Source organism: Oryctolagus cuniculus, chromosome 11, assembly GCF_051225735.1.
Source record: "Oryctolagus cuniculus isolate XC-2025 breed Fujian yellow rabbit chromosome 11, ASM5122573v1, whole genome shotgun sequence".
NCBI classification, from domain to species: Eukaryota; Metazoa; Chordata; class Mammalia; order Lagomorpha; family Leporidae; genus Oryctolagus; species Oryctolagus cuniculus.
The window spans coordinates 90,408,480-90,435,844 of record NC_142877.1 but is presented as its reverse complement, the minus strand read 5'-3'; the positions used below and the strand labels follow the sequence as shown (position 1 = coordinate 90,435,844).

Below are 27,365 nucleotides of genomic sequence, written 5' to 3'. Positions count from 1 at the left end.
GTGTTTTATTTCTTTACAAAATAGAACATATGTAGCAAATAAGGCATAATTTGGGGAGTAGCAAAGTGTGTTTTCTTGTATTTTGAATTTTCTGTATATTTAAAAGCTTCATTTTTTTATTTGAAAGGCAGAGAGAGAGAGAAAAAGAGAGACAGAGAGATCTTTCATCTGCTGATTTACTCCCCAAATGACCTCAACAGATTGGTCTGGGCCAGGCTGAAGCCAGGAATCAAGAATTCCATCCTGGTCTCCACATGTGTAGCAAGGTACCAAGTATGTTAGTGACCTCCACTGCCTTCCCAGGTATGTTAGCAGAAAGCTGGATTAGAAGCAGAGTAGCTAGATCTCAAACTGGCACTAGACAGCTTAACATTTGGTACCACAATGCTGGCCTCATGGAAATATTTATTTATTTTAAATTCTCTCTCTCTTCTTTTTTAAATGGAAAATCAGTAAGCTATGTTAACATTTTTATTGCTGTGTAAATATCTGCTTGCAGAATCAGGTATTGTTATTTCCTTATTTGTATATTTCTTAGTTGTTTTTACCAGTAAGACTTTAAAAATATTTTAATGTAATATTGATGTGAAAGGAACAGATTTAATGTAGCTCATAGATACAATTCTTTATTTTATTTTATTTTATTTTATTTTATTTTATTTTTTTTTTTTTTGACAGGCAGAGTGGACAGTGAGAGAGAGACAGAGACAGAGAGAAAGGTCTTCTTCCTTTGCCGCAGCGGCCGGCACACCGCACTGATTTGATGGCAGGAGCCAGGTGCTTCTGGTCTCCCATGGGGTGCAGGGCCCAAGCACTTGGGCCATCCTCCACTGCACTCCCTGGCCACAGCAGAGAGCTGGCATGGAAGAGGGGCAACCGGGACAGAATCTGGTGCCCCAACCGGGACTAGAACCCGGTGTGCCGGTACCACAAGGCAGAGGATTAGCCTAGTGAGCCGTGGCGCCGGCCCATAGATAAAATTCTAAAAATATAATACTTCCCTCCATCCTCCTTCCCTTTTTTTTTTCATTTCTTTGCATTGTAATCAAAAGATTAATGCTCCACATAGTAAAGAGTTCAACAATTAAATAATAAAGGCCAATAATCAAGTGAAAATATGTCTATTTCACTCATATACACTATTCTTTAAACATTTTATTTAAAGTATGTATGCAAATTTCATGCATTTCACATATACAGACTTAGGAACATTATATCACAGAGCATTAAAAATATAGTAGTATATCACTCCTAACTCTTTGGCAATAATATAAAACAAAGTTTGATCAAGCTATATTTGCAGCAACACTGATACACACAGGCATTTCTGTCTTTATTTTGTTTTTGTTTTTTGATTTTTTCTAAATTAGCTCCTACATATAAAGCAGACCATGTAGCATTTATCTTTCTGTGTCCAACTTTATGCCCCCAGTTGCAACCACTTTGATATAAATCTTAGAATTTTGTTATTTTTTATAGCTGAATAATATTCCATTGTGTATGTGTCAAAATTTTTTTATCCATTCATCCGATTAAGGACACCTTGGTTGTTTCCAGTGCTGCTATAAACATGCTAGTGCAGAAATCTCTTTGTTACAATGTGTTCATGTCTTTCAGGTATCTGTGGGTAGTGGGATTGCTGGATTATATGGCAAGTATAGTTCTAGTTTTTAAAGATACCTCAATACTGTTTTCCACAGTGGGTATATTATTTACGTTCCCACAAACAGTGTTTAGAGTTCTCCCTTCTCCACATCCTCACCAGCATTTGTTATTTTCTGTCTTTTAGACAATAGCTGTTATGACACAGGTGAGGTGATATCTCATCATGGTTTTGATATGCATTTCTTTTGTATTTATTTTGATTTTTGTTTGTTTTAAGATGCAGCTAAAGTAGTGCTTAAAATAACATGTGTATGTTTATTAATAATCAATGCATATTATTGTGCCTTTTTATGGGGGTACAGTGTTGTATTTCAGTACATGAATATAACATATAACAAACAGATTAATTAGCATATCTGTCACCTTAAACATTTATCATTTGTTTTGGGAACATCACCCCATTGTGCTGTAGAATATTAGAAGTTACAGTTACTATCCAACCATTGTACACATCAATCATCCTCCCTCCATTGCCTTCTCCTCTTTCCAGCTTCTGGTAACCACTATTCTACTCTATTTCTATGAGATCAACTTTTTAAGCTTTCACATGTAAGTGGGAACGTGCAGTAATTTTCTTTCTGTGCCTGACTTGTTTCACTTAACGCAGTGTCCTCCAAGCTCATCTGTGTTGCTGCAAATGACAGGATGGCATTTTTTTTTTTAAGTCTGACTGTTCCTCCATTGTGCATATATAGCCACATGCTCTTTCTTCATTCATCTATCAGTGGGACACATGGGTTGATTCCATACTCTGGCCATCATGAATAGTACTTTATTAAGCCTGGAAATACAGGTATCTCTTTGACATACTTGTTTCCTTTCTTTTGGATACACACCCATGGGACTGCTGGATTGTATGATAGTTGTATTTCTAGTTTTTATGAGGGAACTCCATATTGTTTTCCAAAGGGCTGCACAAATTTATATTCCCATCAATAGTATATGAGAGTTCCCCCTTTTCTGCATCCTCACATTTGTTGTTTTGTCTTTTTGTTAGCAGCCATCCTACCTGGAGTGAGATAATATTTGATTGTGGTTTTGATGTTTTCCTTTCCTTAATGATTCATGTAGTTGAGCAGTGTTTCATATACTTGTTGACCATTTGTTTATCTTCGTTTGAGACATGTCTACTCAGCTCATTTGTCCATTTTTTAATTGCATTTTGGCTTGGAGCTGTTGGGTTGAGTTATTTATCCTTGTCAGTTAAATAGCTTGCAAATATTTTCTCACATCCTATTTCTTTTCTTTTTTTCATGATCTATAATTCTGTTTTTAATTCTCTTAAGTCTTGTGATCACATATTTTAGAGGTTTTGTGCTGATGGTATCTCCTCTACCTTAGTCCTTCCATTGAGCTGGCAAAAGCACCATTACTAAACACAAACATACAGTAGCTCCTCAGTGTTATGTGTTTCCAAATGGCTGCTTATAGACAATCCTGAATTTTAACTTAGTCCAAGGTAGTAAAGAATTCAACAGCAAGTGTAACTTGTTACTCCACCTGGTCATGCTGACGTTCAAAGCACCTGACCTTACAGATCATCTATAAAATGTGAGAAGTGTTAAATATTCTTTATTTGATATGCATAAACCACACTAAAATGCCTTTCAGTAAGTAAAAGGTAGAAGTTTAGATACAGGAAATTCTAATGAGATTGCCACAGCTAAGACCAAAAATACGAAGTAGACGTTTCCAAATGTCTTCAGCTCTTGCCTTGGGCAGATAAAGAACAAGTGAATCTTGTTCAGTTCTGAGGCAGTGAGGCAATTTCCTCAGCATTTAAATCTAAATCCAATCTCCCAGCAGGTTTTGGGATGGCATTGACAAGTTTTTAGTTAAGTCCAATCATATCCTTAGAAGGCGAAAACAGCGAGGGCATTCACTGAACTGGAATTACTACCAAAATTTCCTTTGTAACCACACAAGGCAATATTAGACTGTCGGACAAAAATATTCTGTCTGCCATTCATGATCTGAATTCTGGTGTATGATAATTGAATTATGGTGCACATAAAAAAAGTCACGGGACATTGCTGTTTTGTAATAAATAAGGCAGTGGCCAGTTATTACTCATTCATAGCTTTTTTTAGATAAGCTATCAAGTCTGCCCTTTCATTCTTCTTCTTAATGCCAGCGAAGATCATTTTGGTTCCAGGGATGTATTTCTTGGGATTCTCCAAATACTCCATCAGCGTGTCCTCTCCCCAGGTGATGCCTTTGTTCTTGTTGGCGTCTGTGTGGGAGAATCCAACGGCCTGACCTGTCTTCCGCCCGAACAGACCATGGAGATTTGGTCCAGTCTTGTGCTTGCCTCCCTTTTCCACAGTGTGGCACTGGGCACATTTCTGAACAAAAATCTTCTTGCCTTTCTCAACATCACCCATTTTTAACTCGCTCGTTAGTAGCTCGCACACTGGGAAGCTGGACGTCCACTCTCTAACTCTCACATCCTATTTCTGTGAAGAATGTCATTGGTATGTGACAGGGATTGCATGGAGTCTATAGACTATTTTGAGTACTGTGGACACTTAAAAATATTAGTTCTTCAAATGCATGACCATGGGATGACTTTCTACTTTTTAGTGTTCTCTTTGATTTCTTTCACCTCCATGTTTCAGTTTATTGCAGGGTATTTTCCAGTTTTTATAACTGTTATTGTATGTGGGATTGCTTTCTTGATTTCTTTACCTCTTGATTTGTTACTGGTATATTGAAATGCTAATGATTTTTGTAAGTTGACCTTTTATCCTACATTTTTACTGATTTCATTTGTCAGTAATAACCTTTTTTTGTTTGTTTTTGCTTTTAGGTGGAGGTTTTAGTTTTCTATATGTAAGTTTATATCAACTGTAAATAGGGAACTTCCTCCTTAGATGCCCTTATTTCTTTTTCTTGCTTAATTGCTTTGGGTCATTCTCCAAAATAGTACATTGATAAGAATTAAAAGGATCCATTGACTGGTCAGGAGCATGTAGTTTAATTTCCATAAATTTGTATAATTTCCACAGTCCCTCTGGTTGGTTACTAATTTTGTTCTATTGTGGTCTGAGAAAATATGATTTTGATTTTTAAAAATCAGTTGAGGCTTGTTTTGTGGCTTAATGTTGGGTGAGTTCTGGAGAATGTTCCACATGCTGATTTTTCCATTCTGTTTTCTGTCGTACCTTTGATAACCAGATCCCTTTTTCCACTGGCCCCTTTGACCCTTATGTGACAATCAGCACTCTGGGACTGTCACCTAAATATTCATTTCCTTCTCTGCTGTTTTGCATCCCAAGCAAATGTGTGCAGAATATACATTTTTGAGTTTAAAAATATCAAAAAAGTCTACATACTATTTTTGATAACTGTTTACTGATAGTAACAGAAGAATTCAACAGAAAGAAGTGGGAGGTGTCTTATGAAGACAATTGAAGGATGTGACATCCATTTGTCTTTTATGGAAATCTTTCATTCCATTTGCTACAATGCAGCATACAACATGAAGCATTTTAAAAATGCCTGAGGTACCTTTTGTTGTATTGGGGGGAGAGTCAGGAAATAAACCAGATACATTCAGTAGATTATAAGTATGGTCTCCCGAAGCAAAACTGACTAACTAGAGTTGTGTTATTAATTATATACTTTCTGGTCTTTGTGTTCTGCTTGTATTTGCAGAAACTTCCTTCAAGATAGATCAGCATTTCCTGGAAGACCTACTGTAAATCTTTGCTTTCCTCCAGCCACTTTGCTGCTGCCCTTTTTAACTCCCATCCTTTCATAGAAAATAGAAACCTTTATTTTTGGACATTACACTCACTATTCAGTTTCAGGCCAAATTTTTTTTTTTCTTGCAGTTACTTAAGTTAAACCTTTGCCACTATTTTTTGTATTTGCCTCCTGATAATTTACAATTCTGCTCCTGACATCATCACTCATGTACTCTAAGTTCCCATTAAGCTCACCCATTTACTCAATAAGTTGTGTAGGCAATTATTCATTCTCAGACTGATATTAGGAAAGGTATTAGATAATGGGGACTGAGGGATGCTGCAGAAATAAACTTTCCGGAAATAGCAGTGGCTTATGACAAGAAGGGTTGTTTTTCTCTCATGCAACATGCACTTTCTGGGCCTTTGGCAACTCTGTCCCAGGGCTGTGCTCTGCACTTTCTCTGTCTCTGACACACACTATAGTAAGAGCCCCCATCCAAGACATTGCTGATTTTAGCTTTGAGATATAAAATAGAACACAGAACCTTAAAATTGTGCTTAGAATTTCTTCTTGGCATTGGCCATACTGTTCCCACTTCTTTGGCCAAATCAAGACATAAGGCAACAGCTGTTGTTTACAACTGGCAATGGATAATTCACCCAGAGGGAGTAGTAGCAAATATTACTGAAAAATAACCCAGTAATTTCAGCTATTGACATGCACATGGATGCATTTCTATATAATTTCTCTCACAACACAAATATTTTGATAAGATGTAAGTCTTCTTTTTTCTGATTTTACTCGTTTTCTCACTCTAGTAAAATAAACCCTCCTGCTGTTGATCTGAAATATTTTCACATAAGTGTCCTCTTCTTACAACAGTTAACCTGATCACTGTCAGCATTAGAAGAATTAATTGTCTCCCATCTGGTCCATCTAACATCAGTCTTATGACCCTTTGCATCCATCCTCCACATAACCACACAACAATCATGCCCATCACCTACTGAATGTCTGACCTCATGTGGGCATATGAGGACCTTCCTAATGTGAACTCCGTCTCCTCTCTACCTCATCCTTCCCTATCCTCTGCCTCGTAGTAGTGTTCTGTGAAAAGGCTTCTCACGGCCATTCATTTGTTTAATTCCTACTCATTTTATGAGACATCGCAAGCATCATTTTCCTTGGAAAACCCTGTCTAAAGATCCCAGGCTCTTGAAGATCCTGCAATACAAGGCATATGTCATGAGTGTTCCACTTATAGTATCTGTGATAATTATTTTAGGGTTTTTATTTATTGCCATGTGAGAGGCATAGAGATATAACTATGTAGAAATATATTGTCTGACTGCAGATTTATTCCCCAAATGTTTTCAGACAGATGGAGCTGTGCCAGATTGAAGTCAGGAATCCTGAACTCTTTATGGGTCTCCCTGGTTGGTGCAGGGACAGAAGTAGTACTTGAGCCATAACCTGCTGCCTCAAAGGGTGCACAATAGCAGGAAATTGGAAATGAGGACAGAGGAAGACCTCAAATCCAGCACTAGGATCTGGAGCTGCAGGCATCCAAAGCAGCGTCTTAACTATGGTGGCTAACTCCTGCCCTTGTGAAATTATTTTATCTGCCTGTCTTTTACAGAAATATTAATTCTTTAGAGTCATAATTTGAATTTTACTCATCTTTGTGTACCTTGAAACAGAAACTGTGTTTTCACAATTTTTGTGCAATCACATACATTGCAATATTAGTACATAAAACATGCGTGCTAATTTTGCTTAATAAACAAATGTACTTAAGCCAAGAAAGACATTCTATTTTTCAGACCCAGACATCTGTTCTAGCTTTGGAGTAAGGACTTATTTTTACACCTGGATTTAATGAGTTATAATAAAGATAGTGGCTTCTGTAGTTTTGTTTGGAGAAGTTGGAGCAATTAGATGTACATTGACATCATTACCTCCTTTCATTTTCCCCTCATAAGCAAAGTTGCGACCAGTAGATTTAAATATATTCAATGTGGATTTGCTTATATATTAAACTCTCCCATGGATTCTGTTTGTTAGTGACCTAAACATTTCTCTTGGGGCTCAAGAATCCTTGGTATTGGAATGAATAGGTATTGCAGTCCTGTTTAAAAATCCTTAACATTGATATAATCACAAGAAGAATAGCTATAAATTTACATGTAAGGCAAAAATTCATCTCTGGTGGGGATGCTACATATTACATTACAACTCTTCTATTCAGTGAAACAGAGAAAATGGCAAGGATTGATCTTCTAAAAAAATGTTGTACTCCAATTCTAAGTAGCAATGATTCTTATATAGATGATTTGTTTTCTCTGGAGAAAGTGATTTTCTAGTCATCATGGTACACAACCATTTTATTATCTGAATTTGCATCAAAAATTAAGGATAAGGACAAAAATGTAAAAATACTTTCTTGAGACTAGCACAGTGGCATAGCAGGCTAGGTCACAACCTGCAGCACCAACATCCCATATGGCTAATGGTTTGAGTCCCAGCTGCTGCACTTCCTATCCAGCTCCCTGCTAATGTGCTAGGAAAAGCAGTGGAAGATGGCTTGGTTTCATTCCACTCACTTGGGAGACCTACTTGAACATCGTGTCTCCTAGTTTTGGCCTGGCCTAGTCCTGGCCATTGTAGCCATTTTGGGAGTGAACCAGCAGATGGGGGATTTCTCTCTCTGCTTCTCCCTTCCTCCCTCCCTCCTTAGATCTCTGTCTCTAATTCTGCATAAATAAATCTTTTAAAAATACTTGCTTATAAATATGTCCAATTGGAAGAGCATAACGCTTTCTATATAAACTTACTATTTAAAATCATTAGTAATGCACTAAACAAGCATTTTTATGAGTCAAAGATTAGTTTGAGTTCACATGTGATTTGATGATGGATAAGAATATTCTGATTGTTTTCATTTAAAATATTGATCTCTATACTTATGCAACAATATTTTAAGGTTTTATTTATTTGAAAGAGAGAGGAGGGAGGAGGGAGGGAGGGAGAGAGAGAGAGAGAGAGAGAGAGAGAGAGAAAGATTCCATCCCTTGATTCACTTTTCAAATTTCTGCAACAGCCAAACATCTAGGGCTGAGCCAGATTGAAGCTAGGGACCAAAACTCTCTTTGAATCTTTCATGTGAGTGTCAGGGACCCAAGTACTTGAGCCACCACTTGCTGCCTCCTAGGGTGCACGTTAATAGTTGATTGGAAGTAGAGATGAACTCAAACACAGGCAGTCAGATATGGAATGTGGGCATCCCAAGAGGTAGCTTAACTGCTATACCACAATATCTGCCTGTAGAATTTCTTGAATTATATTGTTTTCATCTTCTAATATACTACCTATGCATGACTAATAGCCTAGTGATTTTATTTTCACTTACTTAATAAAACATTTTTGAGCTCTATTATAAATGACAGTCACGTGTCAATGAACAAAACCAGTCTCTGCTCTTACAGAGCATGTTTCCGATGTTTCCCAGAGAGGGAAACATATGATAAACAAATTGATGGGACATTTACCATACTGATTAGTGGCATTAGAAAAATAAGGCATGTTTCCTGGAGAGGCAGCATTTTCACAAGTGCTGAGTAAAATGGAGTGTGCCATGATGACAATTGGAAACATAGCTTCCAGACTGAACACACAGGGTGCAACATGGCCCTGTGTCATGTGTAGTGGGTGTACAAGAGTATGATAGAAGAGTCCAGGCATTGAGGGTCTTCTAGCTCATGACAGGAGTTTTATTTTCTGTTCTAAGTGAAAAAGATAAGCCAAGAAAAGATTTCAAAAAGAAGAACAACCTTTAAAAGCAGGACATTAGCATTTGTGTGGGAAACACACTACTAGTAGAGATTTGCATTGATTGACACAGGTTAAGAAACAGCACTTGATCTGCACTGCAGAAGCTCTTCTAATGACCCCTCTCAGCACTCAAAGTTATAAAACGTTCAAACTCGTTTAAAAAATGCATAAAATACATAAAACTGTTCATTAAAACATTCATCAATATTTCTTTAATAATTGGGTAAAAAGTGAGATATGGTACTGAAGTAAGTGAATTTTTTTCTATTATAATCAGTGATGTTGACTCAACTAGGGATTGGATTAAAAGAAAAATTTTTGAGGGGCTCGTGCTGTGGCACTTTAAGGTAAGCCTTCATCTGTGGTGCCAATATCCCATATGGGTGCTGGTTTGTGTCCTAGCTACTTCTCTTCTGATCCAGCTCTGTACTTATGACCTGGGAAAGCAGTGGAAGATGGCCCAAGTGCTTGGGCCCCTGCACCCACATGGGAGCTCCAGAAGAAGCTGCTGGTTCCTGGCTTTGGATTGGCCCAGCTCCAGCTATTGCAGCCCTTTGGGAAGTGAACCAGCAGATGGAAGACCTTTGTCTCTCACTCTCTTTGTAACTCTACTTTTCAAATAAATAAATAAATAAAATCTTTAAAAAATTTAAAAAAGAAAAAATTCTCCACTGATTTCTAAATATAAAAGAATATAAAATAAAAATGAGAAATTGTTACATATATAGTACATATTAGGATATTATAGTTAATGATAGAATAGTAGTTTATCTGTCATATAATATTTCCCAGTTCCCATTATGTTTTTTTTGTTTTGTTTGTGTGTGTGTGTGTCTGTGTGTGTTTGGACAGGCAGAGTTAGACAGTGAGACAGTGAGACAGAGAGACAGAGAGAAAGGTCTTCCTTTTCCGTTGGTTCACTCCCCAAAATGACCACTACGCTGGCGCACTGTGTCAATCCAAAGCCAGGAGCCAGGTGCTTTCTCCTGGTCCCCCATGCAGGTGCAGGGCCCAAGGACTTGGGCCATCCTCCACTGTCTTCCCAGGCCACAGCAGAGAGCTGGACTGGAAGAGGAGCAACCGGGACAGAACCGGCACCCCAACTGGAACTAGAGCCCGGGGTGCAGGTGCTGCAGGAGGAGGATTAGCCAAGTGAGCCGTGGCACCCGCCTCCCCATTGTGGTTTAAATATGTAATTGAATTTCTCCTTATGAAGCTTACAAAATACAAATAAAGATATGTATTTGTTCTGAAGTGAGCATTGGGGAATTTGATTTTGATATGCAGTGTATTATGTTTTTTATAGTGTCAGTCATTACTCTGTTTGATGTATACAGTGTTCTTAGATTGATGTGTTTAAAATTAATGAAGTATTTGCCCTCCTTGTGCATAATCTAATAAGGAAACTTCATCCCAGTGAATTATTTAGATAGAATTGAAACAAACCAATTTTATTTGGTAGTAGATATTGTCTGAATTCAAAACATTAGTATGAATTGTTATGTTTCTTGAAAAATAAGTAATTTCATAACACAACCAAATAAGTTAAATAAAATAAATAAAAAAATAAATAAAAAGAGCACTGATGGTAGGTTTTCATTTCTGGATCTTAAATTTGGTACAAAGTTCTCTACCTTGGGGGGGGGTAATTGATTGAATAATTAGTACTTACTAAGTATCTTCTATGTTGCAGATTCTATCTAGAATAGTTACTGGGTGACTCTTCATTCAAAGATCAGTAAGTATCTCTAATTTTCCCTCAGGTCATGATTTACCCACAAAAAACCACTTACATGTAGCTGGTAGATGACATAGTCAGTGAAGTTTGTAGTTAGCTTATTCTATAATTTTGTGTGGATTGGAAGAAGGAATGCACAAATTAGAACAAGTTCTTCCTTTGGAAGAAGTAATGATATTGCTAGACGCTTCAGATATGATGGCAGCTTTTGCTATGAAAAGGGCACCTTCTCTCCCTCCTCCTTTTTTTTCCTTTTCCTGAAAGATGCAGCCAGGACAAAGGGTTGACAAATGAAATTCTACGTGCATTTATGTTGTTATTCTCTCCATTGAGTACTTTTTTTGTGATGACAGACTGCATGATTGTACTTGTTAGCTCCATGGTTTATGGGTCGCACAGTGGGAACTCTAAGCAAGGAATTAGGCTAGAGCATATTTAGGGAGGGTGCCACACAGACTAGCATGAGTGTTAGAGACAATTCTTGACAACCACTGAAGCAACAAGCACTTTCAGAAGAGGGGAAAATATGGAAACATGGCACTTCCACTTTTTCATGGTAGCAAGAAATTTCAGTGGTCTGGACTAAAAGATTCTTAGATGGAAATGATATGAATTGTCCCTGGAAAGAAATACTGGATGTTTTGATGAATTTGGCCTAAGTAAAGGAATACTGGAATACATTTGGCAAAAAAATGAGGAAGTGACATAAAGGATAGTTGAATCACAAAACTTACTAGCACCACTTATGGGTAGAATCAAGACAATGCCACTGATAAATGCTTAGATTTGTAATATGGCAGATAGAGCTTGCTTCTTCATTGCAAAGACTGGAATATGTCAAGTAAGTTTAAATGACATCACTATAAATTAGAACTCAATGATCTATTTCAAATGTTTTCTATAAAGACCTATTCTGTGTACATTTCAAAAGTATTAGATAAAATACAATAATTAAGCAATCAAGTTATATAAATAATGAAAGTATATGAATACAAAATCAATCATTCATAAAACTGTACAAAAATTTTAATGGAGTGTCAGCTGCACACTGTCTAGCCTACAAAATTTGTGCATAACTCTGAGTACAATGCAACATAATAATTTTTGCATCAGTGTACTAGATTGCAGATACTTGTGAAATCAACATCATTTAAATATACAGGGGAAGGATTAAACTTTTGGTAGGAATGGCAGTTTTATAATTTCAGGATAATATTCGCTTTTCTTTAGTGCCTCCATAATAATAGCTTCACTATCATAATATCTGAATTTTGATTATTCATATAAAAACGTATCTTTTATAATAAATTTTTCATTTAGAATCTCCAAGTTCATTTATGTTAAAGATCAGTCTATTGTGGATCCAAACTGAAGTATAATCAACTCATCCCTCTTCAAACTCCCAAAATACTTGAGTATAGGATCCTGCAAAATGCAGAAAACTTAATTTCATCAGAAAACACCCCTGAAACTATGTATAAATTATTTTTATCAATATATTGTTATTCCCTAAGATTTATTCATATTATCTCTTTTTCCCCTTCTTTCCATTCATATGGAAAGTCTCTGCTTTTAGACTTTCCAGATAAGTTCATAATAAAGACAGGTTTGGGGACAATATTTGTCTCAATTATTTCCTGGTTCTCAGGCAGACTACTGACTGTGTACATCAATAAAGAGGATTTGATCAACTTTGTCATAAAAAGTAATCCATGATTTAAAAAATCACTTGATAAATGTAGGACTAATGAAAAGCTTTCCTAATTGCTTCTCATTTGTCTTGGAATGTAGTTTTCCGTATAGTTATAGATAGAAGTAGAATAGAAATATTTGATTAGCTTTAAGATGGTCATTATGTAAATACTAATTTTGTACTTCAGTCAGTAATAAATTGTTGAGCTTGAATGGATTGCATCTTGATTTTTAAGTTTGTAAGCCAGATATTTCATATACTATACCTCATTAGTAAAGTCAGTTCCTGTTATGTATATTGTCCAGGAAATTCTTTAAGAAACATTTTAATCTGAGATTACTTGGACTTCAAAATATAGAAAAATGCAGGGTCTCACAAAAGGAAAATGCCTGAGGTAAGCAAAAGTCACTGTTAGGGCTGCGTGGGAGGCCACACTTGACTCCACCAGGGGCACATGGGAGCCCAAGCTATTTCTTTCTGCCCCTTCTACCTCCTGAACTCATGTCAGCTGATTTAATTCACCTGTTCTTAACCTGAGACTATATACTCACCTGGGATTTGTTACAAAATACTGGATGCTTTTCTGAGTGAGTCTAAAGCTTTTTATCATGTTTTCACAGTAGTCTAGCTGCCTCTGAGACGAGAGAGACTGAGGAGTTTGGTGACTTAAAGAGTGCATGGTTATGTGGAAACTTGGAACCTCATGACTCATTTTTTGGTCTCCCTTCTGAGTCTTGGGGCAGTAGCAATAGGATCCAGCCAAAACCTCTCAGGACTAGGCTTCAAGGTTCTCTGTGGTCAAATCTACTTATCTTTTGTGTTTAGGTACTCTCTCCTAAAAAGGAATTTTCTAGAACTACCATACATGCTCATGCACTGAAGTTAGTGTAAAAACAATTGGTTTTGCCATAAGTTTAAATAATTTTAAAGGACAACGTTTCCTGTTTTAGTCAGTGTTGATTTTTTGACCATTTTTGTGTATGAAGTTCAGTGTCATTATTGCATTCACTTTGTTGTGCAAGTGTCACCACCATCCATCTCCAGAACTACCCAGTGTTAATGGACCCTGTAGTTCCACCCAATAGGAGTGCACCTTCCTTCTTGGTTTGGGGCTAGTCATGTTATTTTTCTTTATCTAACAAAATACAGACAGAAATGACTGTGTACTAGTTCCAATACTAGGACTTGAAGAGACTTCACATATTTATTTACCCTTTTGTATCATAGCTTTTTACATGAGGAAAACATTCTCAGGTGGACTGAGAAATAATATGAAGCTGCCCTAGACCAGATCTTCAGTTTTCAACTGGCCAGCTAAACACAGACTGAATCAGCTGAGACCCAAATGACTTCTTGATGAATGGCCATAATAAATACTGTTATACTTTTATATAACACACAGGTTTTTGTGGTTGGTTGTTACACAGCAGTAGATGACTTATACAGGTCTAAACTTGGTTTGTGGCAGTGGAGAAGGAGAAAATAATAAAAATCCTTCTCTCCTTATTGAAATACTTTCCATCTGTGAGTTATATGATATTATGCTCTGATGTACATTGTTCTCTTTCTCAGGCTGTTTTTTTCATTCATCTTTCTTTCTACCACTTATTTTAGAAATTCCACGGAGATCACCAGAGCCTTTCTTTTCTTGTCAGTTTATGTCCTGCCTAACCATTCTCATCTACTCATATGATTTCCACTCTTTATCAACAGTCAAAATTTGCAGTGTTGAATATTTTTTTTTCATCATTAAGTGTTATGTTAGTGGTGTAGTATTCCTTCTATATCTGTAGTTTCATTTTCCACAGGTTTAGTTAGACATGGTCTGAAAATATTAGAAGGAACATTTCAGATATAGAGATCACATTTATACAACTTTTATTACATTGTATTGCTATATGGTTTCCATTCTATTGTTGTTAATCTCTCATGGTTCTTAATTTATAAATTAAACTTTATATTTGGTATGTATATACATGTAGAGGAAATATAGTGTATATATAGGGCTCAGTGCTATCTGCTGCACCTGTTGGGTATCTTGGAATGCATCTCCTAGGGAGAAAGGGAAACTACCATAGGTTTTTATGGATGTCCTTAATTTGATAAGGAAGGTTTATTCATTTCTTATTTGCTTTTATTGATGACATGTGACATATGCTATTTTCCTACTTCATTCTGTTAACATGCTATAATAGATTAGCTTCTATATTTAAAACCAAATTAGCATTCATGGAACCAACTCCATATACTCATATTCTGTTTCATTTTAACCAAATTATTTTAAATGTTGTTTTTAGGATTTTTATATTAATATTCCTGTGAGATATTGGTCTATGATTTTTTTCTGGTTGTATGCTAATCAGATTTAGAATCAGTATTATGCAAATCTCACTAAATGAATTGGAAAATATTGTATTTTTCTCTATCTTTCAAAAATATAGAGGAAGAACAGTTTTGTTTTTTTTCCTGAAAGTTTTGAAAAAATTCACAAATGAAGCCAACTAGTCCTAGAATATAATTTTTTGGGAAAGTTTCTACATATGTATATGCATGTTTTTGAACCAACCTAGACCTATTCAGGATGTCCCTTTATTATTGTGTTAGATTTAATATTTTCCTATGTCAGATGTAAAGTTTGGTGTGCATTTCATTATGAGTATAAAATCTGTTGTTGTACATTTGTTCAGAGTATTTTGTAACTTTTGCCTAAGGGTCTGTTGTCATATCATATTTTTGTTCCTTAGATTGGTAATTTGGGCCTTCTTTTATTCCTAAAATTAGTTTTGCTCATATTTTTAAATTTCCTTATTCTTTTAAAATAACTTATTTTAGGGTCTTTTGCTTATTTATTGCAAATCTTCCTTCTGTCTCACTGATATCTGTTATTATCTGATTATTTTCTCACTTCTAGATTCTTTATCTTCATTTTGCAATTCATTCCAAACTTCTTAAAGTTGTGGTAACATTTCCAAATTTCCTCTGCTAGCTTGAAAAAATGATGTGTGTGTGTGTGTGTGTGTGTGTGTGATTACTTTTTTTCCTTGTAATTCAGCCTTCCCTTGCTATTACTTTCTGTATTCCTGTTGAGAAAGGGAAGCCCTTTTTTTCTTTTAATATGATGCTTTTTTTGTTAGTGAATGGCAACACCACTGAACTAGTTGAAAATCCAGATACCTGAAAGCATCCTTGAGATATTTGGTTCTCCTCTATCAATTCATGCATAACATCAGTTGTTATAACTATTAGCCTTATATCTTAAATATACTGTGACTCTATCCACATCCACTCAATATCTATAAAATCCATTTACTTTCTCTCTTTTACCAAGATGATCAAACAAGGTTTGAATTCATTTTCCTTACTTTTTTATTTTTGGGGCACATTTAGTTAGTAGAGTTATTTTTATTTAATAAGAAAAATGACTCCTCAGTGGGTTCCAATATTCTCAGGATATTTTCTAAATGGCAAAATCAAAACTCCCTCCCATACTGTAAAGTTCCTGCATGATTTTCCTTGGTCTGCTTTGCCATTCTCTTTTGCCATGCTTTCTTACGTTTGTGTTTCAGATAAAATAGCCTTTTCTTCCTCTTCTACCATGACACCATTCTCCTCTCCAAAGCTAGTTATTAGCATGAACTTTCTCCTATATTAGTGTGATTCTTTCCTTAGTCTTCTTAAGGTGTCAACTCAAAATCATTTCTTAAAGAAATTGCTCTTTGAATTTCCACACTTAAAAGAATTGCTCTAGAAGAGTAATTGCATTTTTTGGACAGCAGTTTTCCAAATGATAAACAAAGGAATTGATTTTTATATTCTAGTCCAAGGTACATGCCTTGAGAGTCAATTACATTTGAATGTTTACTCACTATGTTCCTAGTTTACAAAGATTCAAACATAGTCATATCCAATAAATGTAAAATATTTGAGTTAAGTAGATCTTTAAGAAAACTCACCTGGCCTGATGAATGAGGAATAAATACAAAAGAAAGATGATTTGAATTATAAGACATTTGAGAGAGGACTTTTTTCTGCCTCCTTGTATTTTATATTTATATCTTACAAATATTATAATATATAATTAAAATAATACTCAGTGGTATTTACTGATCATCCATGGTATGCTGCCACTATTTTTATTTATTTACTTATTTATTTATTTCTACTGAGAGAGATGAAGGGGTGTGTGTGTGTGTGTGTGTGTGTGGAGAGAGAGGGAGAGAGAGTGAGCAAGAGTGAGCAAGTAAGAGAGAGTGAGAGAGAGAGAGCAAGAGAGGGAATATATACAAAGAGAACTGAGAGCTCCCATTCTCTGGTTCATTCCCCAAATGCCCTCAATGGCCAAGACTGATGCCACATCCAGGAGCTGGGAATTCTTATTTCTCATTATTTTAAGTGGGGAAAAAATGTAAACTATTTCATGAAAACCCACCTCCCCAAAATTTGTTAAATTGTAGGTAAAATATAGAGAAATATCTATAAGTAATAAACTATCATGTGAGAATATTGAAAGCTTAAAACACAATATTCTAGCTGCTCAAAACTTGATAGTTTATTAATTGAAGATGCTTTATATATGACATTGAATGCATATCTGCTTTAATGGTAATTTTTCAAATTCTGTTTGTCTGATTCTGACATGCTAATATTTCTATCTGGGATGCAACTTAAGATTTTCTCAAACTTTTTAAAATTAAGATATGATATTGTACTGAGTTATAGAGATGAAAATTTATTTTTTCCCAATAAATATTGGCAAAAAATAGAACCAGGCATAACAAAAGTTGAAAAATGACTATATATGTGTGTGTGTGTGTGTTGTATATTACTTGAAGCTTGGAATAAATGCTTGGCAAAACTATATATATATATGTACTTATATAAGTATATGCTCATATTTCAAGGTAAATAGAAATTAAATGTGATTTCTATTTTTTCACAGCACTCCTAAACAATGTGCAATACTTTTAGAATGAACAGCCTCTGCCTGAGCCAAAATGTTTGAGTAAGCAATTTAAAAAAAATCCTATGATATTGAAAAGTGAATCATGTTAAAATAAGATAAAAGTTAGCAAGAAAGGATAACTAAAAACTAAGAAAACAGTCTTTGTGAATTTATGAGAAATTGCAGTCCTGAAGTCCTGTGGTAGGAAAAAGTGTTCATAGCCTAGCAAACCTGTCAGAAGGGAGCTGTGAAAACAGTAGTGAAATGCTGATGTTACAGTTTGAAGCCAAGTCAAAAAAGAAAAACAGCACTTTAACCACTTTTGACAATAAAATAAACATTTTTAATGATATGTCTTTTTTCACCTCAAGTCTTTCTCACCTAGAAAGGAGAAACGCTCCAAAGCTCTTACAGTAAGCATAGAAGGGAATAATTACATTACTAGTATGCAGTGAAAGCAAAGGATGAGTTTATTGTTACACAAGCTTATATCCTCTCGATTTTCAGGGACCCCAGAAAGAAGTTTTTACGTAAATAATGATAGGAAGTCCTAAGTGCTGTGATACTTGGTCTCATCATTGGTATTATTAATTAATATCTCAAGCATTAGGACTGCTGTGAATTTTAAATTAGATTAAAATTATTTTACCTATATAATGACAAATTCCCAAGGAGATTTTAAGACCTGTTTGACAGATCAAAGGTGATGATTAGATGTTCTGTCTGGCCCTGTTACTCATTTCCCAAGAGATTACCCAAAATGGTTCTTGCATAATAAGCTGCTTTTTGACTTATAGCCTAATAAATGTAGTTTTGATGTAGACATTTGTGGTGATCTCAATTCATTCTTTAACCACATAGCATTTCAGTATACATTTAGGACACTCCTACCTACAGTTCTTAGCTGACAGTATTTGAGTGTATCTCAGTTTTGGCTCTCTGAATGTAATTGTCTAATTCTTTGAGGTAATCTTTAAAGATTTCCCCAAAATGAAAAATTCATAAATTTTATGCATGTTCTAATGTTAATTAAAATTTCTTTATTTTTTATCATATGATACCTGGACAGGTAGACAAAATCATTTTATTTGCTATATGTATTTGATTTCATTTGAAATTTGGTTGAGATCCAAGGTTTGACATTACCAGGTCATTCATAGCAAGATTATTTTTTCATATTTTCTTTCCTTCATAAACAATTTAACTTTGGAACTTTTGGAATTCTGAAGTTGCCAGTGTTCCCAGAGGCTTTTCAGAATTGAGCTGCTTTATGGACCCTGTATCTCCTTGCTCCCTCTTCACTTATTAGCCTTCTGAGCTGCTATATCTGAGCTGCTGCTATATCCATTCCTACATTTATGAAACAGAGACCTGTAATCTTAATTATCCACAGGTAACCACAGTCAAGTACAACGAACGAAGCCATCCATAAATAATTATGGAAACCAGACCGTGAAGTAGTATATTCATACCTGAACAGCAATGTTCTTGAGGCTGATTGCATGAGCACATTTAGAAGACTGGAGATTTTCAGCTATGAAAGAGAACTTCGGACTAGTGTACCCCAACTCATCTGCACCTGCCTCATTCTGCCTTTAAATAAAGTTAAGCAAATCACCATGTACTTTTTTTTTTCTTTAAAGCAAGCCAAATCAGTAAGAATTAACTATTAAGTTTCTAATAAAGATAAGGTTTGGGAAGGGAAGGGAAGTAAAGGTAAAGACAAAGAAAGGGGCAGGGAGAGAAAATAGAAATTAAATAGCTTTCCTTGCCATGTATTTTTCTTTTTGTAATAACTCATAGTTGATGCTTACAAAATGTGTATGAGAAGGAAGCTTAGCTTTCTTTAAACTAAGTGCAGTGTCATAGCAAGTGAAATCACTGCATGCGTTTCTGGCATCCCTTACGGGTACTGGTTGAGTCCTGGCTGCTTTACTTCCCTGCTAATGCACCTGGGAAAAGAAGTAGAAGACAGTCCAAGTGCTTGGGCCCCTGCACTGATGTGGACGACCTAGAGGGAGCTCCTAGCTCCTGACTTAAGCCTGGCCATTGTGGTCATTTGGGGAGTGAACCAGTGGACAGAAGTTGTCTCCGTCTCTCTGTCTCTCCCTCTCTCTCTGTAACTCTGCCTTTCAAATAGATAAAATAAACCTTTTTAAAAAGTAAAAAACTACATGTCAGGTTTTTTTGGATAATGTTTTTACTCATGGGCTTCAGATAGAGTAACATATTGTAGTTGGGGATGGGCTTCATTTGAAGATGAACAGGGATCTTTACTTAGAAATCTTTCAGTAATCCATAATGAAACTATACAGTTTCCTAAGGCTGCTTTTATTCCTTCATCTCACCAAAAGACAAAATCCTTCGTTAGTCCTTTCAGATATCTTGGTAGGAGATTTAAGGCTTTATGTGAGCAAGTCAATACTTTCTTTTGAACATCTTGCTGATAAGTCTTCCTTAGGAGACACTTGATTAGGCCTGAATTTGAACAAAAAGATTCATCAAACCCACCTCTGGGTTTCTTTTATTTGAAACTCTGAAATTTCATATAAGTTGGTGAAATAAGCTTTTTATTCCTTTTTATAAAGGTTATTTGGACTTAAATGTCACTTTTATGGATTTTTTTTATTATAACCAAAGGTAGTTGTCTTAGAGAAAAAAAAAGAACCTTGACTTTTATACTTAAGATTTCATTTGCTTCAACTTATACTTAAGAACCTCTTGCAAATATTCTATAAGAAATTACTTGATGAATTTCTAGTATCAGAATGAGTAAGAGGATTTTCTATAGGCTAAATGATATTTTGAAATTAAAATATTTTAGTATGGAAAAGTAAAATCTCTCAATTAACCAATTTTAATCAAACCTACCTCTTAATTTTCAGTAGTAAGGTCTAGATAATTTTAGTTTGGTAGAGTGTGATGAGAGTAGTTTTTAAAGTTTTCTCTTGAGGATATGTCATAGACCATTTTTACATGCACAAAATTAAATATGTATATACCACACCTATGACAAATAACGTTTGTTTCTCCAGAAAATAATGAGATTTCCAGATCTCCTCATAATTCTTTTTCTCAAATGCCACTGCAGAAAATTTTAATGAACTCTGAGGGCCAGTGTAATGTTTGATCACATATTTCTGTACAATAGAATCATGATACTTCTTAGCCATTCTTACTCATCTTTCTTCTTTTTGTGTGTTCCTATGTGTTTGAAATATCTGAATTTGATATCGTGACAGTATTTCCCCAATTTTGTCCATTTAAATACATTAAATAAATATAAGCCAAATCATTTCTAGAGAATCTAAGACTAGCTATTTTGACTACCAGCTAAAGTATACATAACTCATAAATTAAGGTGTTATATAATTTAAAGATCATTTATGACAGGAGAACACATCTTAAGCATTTAATGTAGAGAATCTAAGAAGTTAAGGCTTAGATGTGCCTTACTTCTGCTTCCCTAATTTACAATCAGGACACTTTCTGTAGAAAGTGTTTTTAGTTTCTACTACATGTCATTAAAGTTTATTTTGTTGTCAAGAAGTCGTTGATGTGATCACAGTAAGAGAATTCTTTCATGTGAACTATTCACAAGTTACTGGCAACTTCTTTCATGTTCTTTAAAATAAAACATCTAATGGGAAAGAATTTTAGCCTACTTCTTATTTTCAAAAATTAGAATGCTTAATAAAATTTATTTTTGGAAAATATTTATATTTATAGAAAAATATTAAAAGGTACATTATTCTACATACCCAGTTTTCCTTACTTCCTTATTTTCAATATCTTACTATGTAAGATGTATGTTTTACAATTCACAAAACAATGTTAGTATTAATGGTATTAACTTCTGAGGTCATACTTTATTCAGATTTTCTTATGTTTTACATATTCCAATCTCAGGTATTTTACTTATTCTAGTGTACTATCCAAGATACTGCATTTCATGTGGTTATCCTGTCTCCTTAGAGTGCTAAAATTTTCATACTGTCCGGTTTCCTTATTTAATGACCTTGGCAGTTTAGGAGTAGTAGTTATGTATTCTGTAGAATGTCCTTCAAGTTTTTACTGATTGTTTTTTGTGATCCTTCTTGGAAGGAAAACTACAGAACTAAAATGCCATTATACCAAGGGATGTATTATCTGCCTGACGTTTTATTGTTAATGTTAACCTTAAGCTCCTTCTCCATTCTAAAGTTATTTGCTCTCCTATCATGTCATATTACATACCCTTTGGAGAAAGTTACTTAGCACATATTTAAGCATTTATTTGTTTTGCTCTGGCTCTTACATTAATTATTTGGAATTCTGCACTAGAGATTTGTCTTTTCTCTTCCACTTATTTATTGAGCCAATAACTTATGTAAGTATGGATTTATGTATATTATTTTATGATTTTCAGTTCAGTACTTCTCTAGTCTATTTGCTTGAATTGTTCCAGGTTTGGCCATTGATAGCTCTTTCAGCTGGCTCTAGTTTTCTCACTAGGATTTCCACAATATTTTTCGTTTTTTAATACTCCGTTTCTGGCACTACAAGCTGCTCCATGATTGCTTTTGTGTATTTCTTGCATGTTGGCTATCCAATGTTTGCTGGTTACTTTTGTGGTAAGATACCATTAGAAACCAAGATCTGGGGCGGTGCCGTGGCTCACTTGGCTAATCCTCCGCCTGGCACCCCGGGTTTTTGTCCCGGTTGGGGCACCGGGTACTGGTCCCGGTTGCTCCTCTTCCAGTCCAGCTCTCTGCTGTGGCCTGGGAAGGCAGTGGAGGATGGCCCAAGTGCTTGGGTCCCTGCACCCGCATGGGAAACCAGGAGAAGCACCTGGCTCCTGGTTTTGGATGGGCGCAGCGCTGGCCGTAGTGCCCATTATGGGGGTGAACCAACGGAAGCAAGACTTTGCTCTCTGTCTCTCTCTCACTTTCTATAACTCTACCTGTCCTCCCCCCCCCCCAAAAAAAAAGAAACCAAGATCTAAGAGCTAATGCATCAATCATTCTAGCCTTTTCTGCTTGTTTAAATGTAAATTCTCATTCTCTGTTGGACTACCAACCGCCTTCCATTTGCTTACTCAATTCCAATATAGAATTACGGTAGTGTCAGAATTCTCAATCTGAAGAATTGATTATTTTAATCTAATTATCAAGCATTGGACATATTGTTCTCTTCCCTCTTCTTCTTTCTTTTAATAGTTCCTGGCATCAATAAGAATTATTCTTCTTTAATGTCCTGAAATCAATAATTTTCAGCTTTCTCTTTTTTTGTGTGTGTTGTCTTCTTATGCATTTGTTGACTTCATTGATCTCATTAAGAAATCAGCATTTGATATCATTATGGTTAAATATTGAATTTGGTTTTAGTTCAATGGTATATGTTCTATCTTCTTCTACTTGTTCAGCATTTACATTGCTCTTCTTTCACTATTGTTCTAAGGTGTAAGCTTATAGACTATTGAGTTTAGAGTGTGTTTAGTATGAGGGTTCTTAAAAATGTTCATGGAAAATATTGAAAAAAAGGCATGGATTTCAAATTATTTTGCACCAAAGTATACTTTCTAACTGCATTTTCCAAAAACCTTATGAAGTACCCTCATGCATAAATTTAGCACTACAAATTACCTTATAAGCCCTGTTTTCATTGCATTCCACAGATTTTGGCAAATTGTATTCTCATTTAATAAATAAATTTTTAAATTTGACTTGAGTGGCTGGCGCCATGGCTCACTAGGCTAATCCTCTGCCTGTGGTTCCGATACCCTGGGTTCTAGTCCCGGTTGGGGCACCGGATTCTGTCCCGGTTGCTCCTCTTCCAGTCCAGCTCTCTACTGTTGCCCGGGAGTTCAGTGGAGGATGGCCCAGGTCCTTGGGCTCTGCACCCACGTGGGAGACCAAAACACCTGGCTCCTGGCTTTGGATTGGTGCAGTGTGCCGGCCGCAATGCACTGGCCGTAGTGGCCACTTTGGGGGTGAACCAATGGAAAAAGGAAGACCTTTCTCTCTGTCGCTCTCTCTCACTGTCTAACTCTGCCTGTCAAAAAAGAAAAAAAGAAAAAAAAATTGACTTGAGTATTATCTTTGACTATTATTTTGTAGTGTGTGTTTAATCTTCACGTATTTGTATTTTGTAATATTTTCTCTTATTGATAGCTTAATCAGATTATGGGCTGAGAATGCTCTCAGTATCATTTCTAGCCTTTTAACTTGAAACTTTTTTCATAGCTCATATCTTCTATCTTTGTGAGTGCTCCATATGAGCTTGAAAAAACGACATTACTGTTGTTGGAAGGAAAGTATTATATAAAAACAAATTGAATTTATAACATATAAGCAATCCATTGTCATAGTGCAGTATATACTACTCTTGCACAGCATTAAAATAAGAGAATTTAATAATAATAAGAGACAATATACTTTCATCTCAAGTCTTTGGTGCTAGTCTAAACTCTTCTGTTCTTCGAGGAAAGGGCATGATTTTTTTATCAGGTAGACATTCTCCTGGACAAAGATAAAATTTTAATTCTCTAAGATTAAACAATTTTGAGCTTGAGCCAGAATTCAGTAATATCCTATTTCCCTTCCTCCAATGTGTAGTTCTTCCTATAAGTAAGCAGCTGCAATTCCTGTTGGAGAAAAGGAGGACAAAGTTTTATAGTATACATTTTTATCAGAGACATTTGACTTCTCTTTGAGAAGACTTGAAGTGGTAAATTTGAATCATGGCTAGGAAGTAAGTGAAAAGTCAGACTTCCTTCTTGTGATATCACATGGGTTGCTTTTTTTTTTTTTTAAATGAAACCTCCAGATGACACAGAAGAGCCAAGTCAGGGTACAGTCTGATCTTGCAGCATCACTTAAGCTCCTAGATCCAGAGCTCATGTTATAATTTTCAGTGATATAAATCAATAGATTGCCTTTTTCTTCTTATATCATTTAAATGTAGGCTGCTCTCTTTTGTATCTGAAAAAAATAATTATAATGAATTCAAATTAAAATTCACAAGTACAGATATTTGAAATTGTACACATTGATTTGCAGTTGAACATTTTCTTATGTAGACAATTAAGTAGCTTTTGCCAGAATCTATAGCTCTTGAGATTTATATTTAGTACCCAATGAAGAATGTTTTCCCACACAACAATCAGAAGATTATTTATACATGAAGAAAGGGTAGTGAAAAATTTCTGACTGCAAGAACTCAATGATTGGGTCCCTAAAATGTGTATGTTGAAGTCATAACCCCAGTGTAATGTATTAGTGTGATTTGGGAGAAGTAATTTGTTCCTGAGAGTTAAGTACACATGTTTAGGATTAGCACCCTTATAAAAGGAACCTCAGAGAGTTGTCTTACCCTCTTTATACCTCGTGAAGATATAAGGAAAAGTCAGCAGTGTTCAATGCAGAAAGGTATCCTCATAAGAACCTAACTAATCTCAAATTTCCTGGCTTCAGAACTGGAACAAACGAAGTGTTGGTTGCTTTTCAGACTTCCACTCTATTGTGCTCTCTGATAGCAGTCCCGGCTGCCTAACTCACTGACTCCTTTTCCATCATACATTTGTTCTGTGCCTGTTTATTTATACCTATTGAAGATAAATTTACATATTTTTCCAAAATCTTTGTTGGCAGTTCCGTGGTATATATGTTAATGGTACTGTTAGAACCAGGCTGAGAAGGAAAAGTATGAGTTAGGCACTTAGTACTGCAGATTACCACAATGTTTTGTTGTTGTTGTTATTTTAACAATTTGGTTTGTCTACGAATAGAGTAACCTTGCTGGGAAGCATCTATGAAGACAGTGTATCTAGATTCCTTTCCATGCGACTTCATGTCACCTGGGAAATCTTTGGAAAATGGTTCCACAAAAATGCCTTTCCTTGTATAGCTACAACAGGAAAGAATTCACAAGAGCTGATCATTTCTATAATCATAACATCTATGTCAGCTGCAAATGGGGTAAATGTCTTGAAGTAACAAATATGAGTATGAGATTTTATTTGAGAGAAGTTTCACATATTTTTGAAAAACTCACTTCATAGAATCTTTTGTTATGGTCAAATTATTCAGTGAAAGATATGCTGAAATGTTTCATTGCTAACAGCTTTTGTCATTTTTTTAAAAAAGATTTATTTATTTATTTGAAAGTCAGAGTTACAGAGAGGGGGAGAGATAGAGACAGAGAAATCGTCCATCCTCTGGTTCACTCCCCAGATGGTTGCAATGGCTGGGACTGAGGCAGGCCCGGAACAGGAACCTGTAACTCCATCCAGGTCTCCCAAGAATTTGAACCATCTTCTGCTGCTTTCCCAGGCTCATTAGTAGGGAGTTTAATGGGAAGCAGAACAGCTAGAACTGAAGCCCATATGGGATACTGATGTCACAGACTGTAGCTTAACTTACTGTGCTACAATGTAGGCCTAGCTTGTGTCATTACATCTCATGCCCCTTCAGTCAGGATGCACATGCAAGTTCTTAAATTGTTTGTTATCCTAACAATGGCTTGAAAATGATTTTTACCACTTTGCTTCATGATATGGGATATAAATGTGTTATTTTAATTTATTATCTAAAGTATAAGATGAAATGTCTACATAATTCAATGCTTAAAGTTATAAATTCACATTTGTTTTTAAGATAACCTTTAAGGACACTCTCATACAGTTGTCTGTCATTTACTTTTAAAAAAATAACTTAGGATTCATTCTTTAACTTTTTCACCTTAAAACAAAGTCTTGTCCTTTGTTCAAAAGCCTTTCTTCATTGATGGAAATGTAATTTTAGTTTATCTACATTGACATTTGAATTTGTATGCGTTCATTAAACATTCAGATTGTATAAATAATGCGATCTGTATTTTAACAAAGGAATCTTTCATGGATGAATAACTTCTTCACTTGGCATTATGACAGCTATTGAGAACTGGAAACTCCTGCATTGAAGAAATAGTGTTAAAAATATCTTTACCAAAGGAAAACATTAAACAGGATAAATTTTTAAGCAGTGCTTTTTAAATATTCTTTAAATCAATAATTTTAAGTCTGTAAAGTATTATTTTACAAATTTCTGTGAAAGATTCATTAAAAAGATATTGTATCCCTGAGTAAAATATCCTGTAGTCTAAAATTTATAATGAATACACTTTTACTCTTATACCAACTTCCTTTTATACTCTGAAAAGACCCCTGTACTTTTGTCTTGTAAGTGGCAGAGCCCTGAACTCCTGCTTGTACAATAATTCATGGTGCAGTTTTCTTGACCTTTCCTTCTCAGTTCACTGTTTGGCATACTTAATCTACTTGCTTTTTTGACCAGTGACCATTGTACATGTTTCACCCTGGATCCGGGTCATGCTTTGTAAAAAACTCTATTAATTTGTCACCTAAAAGCATAAACACAATATTTTCAGCACATTGACTCAAAGATAAAACCTAATCGATTAGCCATCAACTTAGATTCTGTTTTAGTGCTCTTTGAAAGTATACAACCTAGGACAATAACAGTAGCAGAGTAGGAAAACAAAAAAATATTTGCTGAGTGAGTCAGAGAATGTGCATCCAGAGGGAGCAAGGCAAAAAAGCAGCAGAAGATTAGATCAGATTTAATAGTAGATTGGGGAGTGGAGAGTAAATTGTGAATTTTTGGACATTACTGTGAGATGGGAAAACATGGAATAAATTAAATTGTCTGTTATGGATTTTAAAAAAAGGTTATTGTATTCACTCCTTATCAGTCAACCATGAAGCAATATTTCAATAAGAATATTTTTTGGCTGCAAGTAACCTAACAAATTAGATTTAACAT

At 35.3% G+C, this 27,365-nt stretch overlaps 1 pseudogene across 1 annotated transcript; it reads right to left on the bottom strand.

Annotated features, from left to right (window-relative positions):
- Positions 1-3,716: 3,716 nt before the first annotated feature.
- LOC100341515 (cytochrome c pseudogene) lies at positions 3,717-4,075 on the bottom strand (annotated as a pseudogene). Its single transcript, XR_016217161.1, has one exon. The product of XR_016217161.1 is annotated as a cytochrome c pseudogene (transcript).
- Positions 4,076-27,365: the final 23,290 nt, after the last annotated feature.